General features: G+C 48.5%; 1 protein-coding gene across 5 annotated transcripts in view; it reads right to left on the reverse strand.

Annotated features, from left to right (window-relative positions):
- ZNF106 (zinc finger protein 106) overlaps positions 1–3,777 on the reverse strand; it is a 42,371-nt gene extending 38,594 nt beyond the window's left edge. For 2 of the 5 annotated variants that reach the window (XR_014566074.1, XM_083746179.1), the window contains exon 1: positions 3,593–3,777. The gene's annotated coding sequence lies outside the window, so the exon portion shown is untranslated. Of the gene's footprint in view, positions 1–405; positions 2,248–2,299 lie in introns of those variants that run through there. The other 3 variants (XM_083746181.1, XM_083746180.1, XM_083746182.1) reach the window with 3 other exon arrangements.
- Between the last annotated feature and the right edge of the window lie 1,252 nt (positions 3,778–5,029).

Genomic DNA, 5,029 nt, shown 5'->3' on the forward strand with positions numbered 1-5,029 from the left:
TTGGAACATACAGAACAGATATAACATGGTCCAATGGTTATGTCGCCACTAAAATCCTTGCTGCTGCATTCCAGATCAACTGCAGCTTCCAAAGGCTCTTCAAAGGTAGTTCCATGCATAACACATTGCCCTTCCTATATAATAAAAAATAAAACATTTATATCCCACCTTTCCTCCAAGGAACTCAAGGTAGCCTACACAGTTCTTCCTCCCCACATTTTATCCTCCCAACCATCCTCTGAAGTAAGTCAGGCTGAGAGACAGTGAACTTCATGGCAGAGTGGGGATTTGAATCCAGGTCCCTTAGGCCCAAATCCAACACTCTAACCATTACACTACACTGCTTATTCCAGAGACTGACCAGGACTTTGAGAGGATCACAGGCTGAAGCAGTTGGAAACTCACCTAGGGCAGTCAGGAAACATTTTGGCTCCACCTTTCTCCAAAGGTGGATGTCCCACACCTTTCAGAGGTTAGAAGCTTTTGTGAGTTGAAAAGGACCATATTGCCCCTCCATACCCAGATCACCCTACTCTTGTACAGAACAAAAAAACCAAGTCCAGAGCCTATGGTTGCCATGGAGGCAGAGCCTCCAAACCTACCCCACAGTGCTTTTTAGGAAGTAGTGAGTGGTGGACCCAGTCCAGTTTGGCATCCATCTGTCTAGAGCAGGGGTCAGCAAATTTTTTTGCCACAGGCCGGTCCACTATCCCTCAGACCTTGTGGCAGGCCAGAGAAGCGGCACCGGGGGGGGGGGGGAGTTGGAAGAAGAGGTATGGGGGCAATTATTCCTCCCCACCCCCCAGCCGCTGAGCTTACCTTCCCTGGGGCTGCTGCCACCACTGCCACCGCCACCACCGCTGCTTCTCGTGGGTAGGCAGAGTGAGCTTGTCTGCTCCGCTCTCTCACCCACAGGAGCACCAGGGCAGCGGTGGCAGTGGGAAGATGAGCGGCCCGAAAGGGCTGGCTCCAGAGAGGGGCTGCTTAAATGGCACTCAGCCAGCCCCCTTCCTCCTCTAGGCAGGGCAGGGAGAAGCCAGGAGGAGGGAGGGAGGGGGCACCGCTGCGGTGTGGGGGGGGGAATGGAATGGCGCAGAAAAAAAATGGCACAGCCCAAATGAACAGAATCCCCACGCTGATCCACGGACAGTTCGCAGGCTGTATCCTGAAGGCAATTGGGCTTGATCCGGCCCGCGGGCCTTAGTTTGCCGACCCCTGGTCTAGAGAGACAATGGAGTGCACCTCCAGGGACAAAGCCAAACTGCCGAAGAACCACAGTGCCAGTTACAAAGATCGGTAATGAATAACTGCTGCCTCCCACACTGTTTTTGCTGTGTTAGCACAGAAGTGACTTCTCCGGGGCAGAAGCTTGGGCAGTGTGTATGGAGGTCCTGGCATGCCCAGTTGACAAGACCCCCCTCTCGGCCTCATTGATGTAGTCTAAAGGAAAGCAGAGAAATATGTTTAGCACCAGCTGGACGGCACTGTGGAAACAACGGTTCCATGAAGTTCACTGAGTGACCTCAGGCCAATCATTCTGACCTAACTCACAGGGTTGTGACAAGGATGAAATAGAGTGGTGGAACCATGTATGCCACTTTGGGTGCCTCAGCAGAAAGGTAGGATATAAATGTAACAAACAAACTACATAAGCAAATGTTCTGTTGTCTATTCCAGGTAGATCACGGGGTGTTCAACAACTTTCAGTAGTAGATCACTGCCAGTTTTTTTCTGACAATGGGTAGATCATTGCCAGTTTTTTAATACTGTGAGATCGTAGACTATTGGGAGTTGGACGTCCCAGACTCTATTCCAGGGGTCAGAAAACTTTTTCAGCAGGAGGCCGGTCCACTGTCCCTCAGACCTTGTGGGAGGCCGGACTATATTTTGGGGGGGGGGGCTAAATGAATTCCTATGCCCCACAAATAACCCAGAGATGCATTTTAAATAAAAGGACACATTCCACTCATGTAAAAACATGCTGATTCCTGGACCGTCCGCAGGCCAGACTGAGAAGGGGATTGGGCCGGATCCGGACTCCGGGCCTTAGTTTGCCTATCCAACCAGTACACCACCTAGTGGAGAAAACCAGCCCTAATGCCCACTTCTGCAGCAGACCACAACCAAATCATATACCACATAAGAACTCCTGTGCTACATACAGAATTGCAACCTGCCCCTCCTAACTGGACAGTGTCAACCCAGAAGCTATCACCCAGCAAAATGGTCCAGACAGGCCCATCCACCACTGCTACCTTCTCCAGGGACTTGCTGCAGCAGCTCCAAATAGCACAAACACCTGCAACTGCATGCTGGAAATAAATAGCAGATTTCCTTCTCAAATAAGTAAGTTTGGCTGTGCCACAGATAAAAAAACTCTTCTCTTTCAAGGAAAATGGTGTCCCATCAAATGCTTTCATGGCCTCAGTGGTGCAGAGTGTCTTCCATCAGCTTCAGTTGGTGACCCAGCTATACTCTTATGTAGACAGGGATAACCTAACTTCTGTTGTCTATGCTCTGGTAACTTTTGCAATATTTTATACAAGGGGCTACTTTTGAAGACAGTTCAGACACTGTAGATGCAGAATTCAGTGGCCAGGTCGCTCACCAGGGAAAGATGGTCTGCACACAGAACACCAACACTGACATGACTACACTGGCTACCAGATAGCTTCCAGGCCCAATTCAAAGTGCTGGATTTGACCTAAGAAGCTTTATACAGCTTAGGACCCGAATGCCTCAGGGTCTGCCTTTCTCCAAATGAACCAACTCAGATGTTAAGACTTGATATCACAGTAACTCTTAAGTTTAGGTCATAATTGACAATTACCAGTTTCAGACTTGAAAACAAACTACATATATACATATTAAATTGTACTAAGGGCTATTCTCATTTGTTCTTTGTGGACTGCATTCATATCTGTTACATCAGACAATCTTGAAAGGCTTACAAGCTACACAAACACTCTTTAGAATGATCCAAGAAAATGTGTCAAACATTACGGAAGTATTGAAAAAACTACACCTCTGAAGTATTCCCGAAAGTGCCCCAAAGTTTCCACACTACAGTTTAAGAAGCAGTAGCAGATGCCAACGCACCCATTTGTAGCAGCATATTAAATGATATGAAAAACGTATACATTAATGGTTAGCCTCCCCTTACTTTATAGGATGCTCCTAATTACAATGCTGTCTGCATGGTGCGTACAAGTTGTGAAAGCTATAATGCAAGAAAATTGATGTCTCCGATATCACGCCTCCCCTCTCCCCCCCTCAACAAGGTTTCTAGGTTAGGCTTTTACTGCCACAAGTGGGGCTTTGTGTTAGTCCTCCAATGTGTGCTTCAAAAGTACAAAAACTCGCGCAAAGACTGCTTGCAGGCTGCCCTCCAGCCTTACGTGCTGACAACTTCATTTAAGATGGTTCCCCCGAATTGCCCCATCCCACAAATAACCGTAGCTGTAAGTCTCGCATACTCGTGACCTACAGCCACCCCATCTACATTGCCGTCGTGCCTGCGCTTAATCTCAGCCTCTCCTCCTCCCCACGCACTGGAGAGCCAGGCACCGCCCGTCCACCTCTCAGTACTCACAGGTCGTACCCTCCTCACCCCGCTGCGTAGCCCAGGCCCATCGCCCAGCAAGATGGGCTGGCCACGGCCCCCTCCCTCCCTCCTCCGCCGCCTTCCCCGCTGCTGCCGCCTCCTCCTCCTACTCCGGACACTTGCCGACCCGAAAGAGACCCGCGCCACTACGCAGGAAGCGCCCCCATCGATTCAGCCAATCGGGAAGCCCAAACCGTACGCGCCTTTGCATTCTGGGAAGAGTAGTTCTCGCGCCTCACAGAACCCGACTCGGCGGCGCTCTGTCCGACGGGAAACTACTCTTGCGATAGAAAATTGTGGCCACAGCCATTGGGCGCGGGGCATTTCGGGAGTTGTAGTTTTGCTCCTGGAGGCGGCGGAACTTGGCCACTTTCTGTTGAATTCGATTGGCGTTGCTTCCAGATGGCCGTGCGCGGGAGCCGGTTGTAAGGCATGGATCCTTCGTTGGGACGAGGCCCTGCCGACGCAGTTCACAGTGGGACGTCTTTCTAAGCTCCCTGAAATGCAGCCATATACAGGAATTAGGCATTATGATTCCTACTAAGAAGCCTGTCCTGCAAACGAAGCTTGTCATCCCGAGAATTCAGCTATTAAACCTAAACGCAGCTGAATTAAAAAAAACCTGCCTGCTCAGACAAACCTGAAAGCTAACGCACAATTTTATTTTTTTGAGCAGACACAATACATATTTATTTTCTAAATTTATATCCCATTCACTACAAAACAGCACCCAGGAAGTATCACATGAATTGCATAAAAAACTACATTTGTTATTGTTGTTGTTTAGTCGTGTCCGACTCTTCGTGACCCCATGGACCAGAGCACGCCAGGCATTCCTGTCTTCCACTGCCTCCCGCAGTTTGGTCAGACTCATGTTTGCAGCTTCGAGACTTCGAAAAACGACATGTAAAATACTTAAAACTAAAACATGTTCTTCCACCTGTCCTAAATGTCTTCAGTCAACGCACAAATCTTTATTAATTACACTTTAGTGGGAGAAAGTTGTAATGATTTGCTATTGCCCTTCCAGCCAGTACATGGGACTTTAAGGAGATTTCTTTATTCCTTGCTTAAGTCTGCTTATTATCATATTGTTATGTTCAGGTAAGAATCTGGAAAATTCAGCTATGTCGATCATAGAGGTAGACACACGTCTCAAAAACCTAAACTTAGATTAGCCGATATATCGAAAAGCAAGGACGTCTCCACCGCAGGTTTCTGACCTGATGCAACGATTGCCACCGGCTTTGGCACTTTGAATCCATAAGCAACTTACGGAGTGGAAAGGAGAGCGCCAGCAAAAACAACAACTCTCTAGATGAGCAGCCGTCTTAGTGTTTGGCAGCAAAATAGAGAGTCTTGTGACACCTGAGAGATCAACAAACTTGTTATAGCATAAGTGTTTGCGGACCACTGTGCAATTGC

This window comes from Podarcis gaigeae, assembly GCF_964106915.1.
Source record: "Podarcis gaigeae genome assembly, chromosome: 1".
NCBI classification, from domain to species: domain Eukaryota; kingdom Metazoa; phylum Chordata; class Lepidosauria; order Squamata; family Lacertidae; genus Podarcis; species Podarcis gaigeae.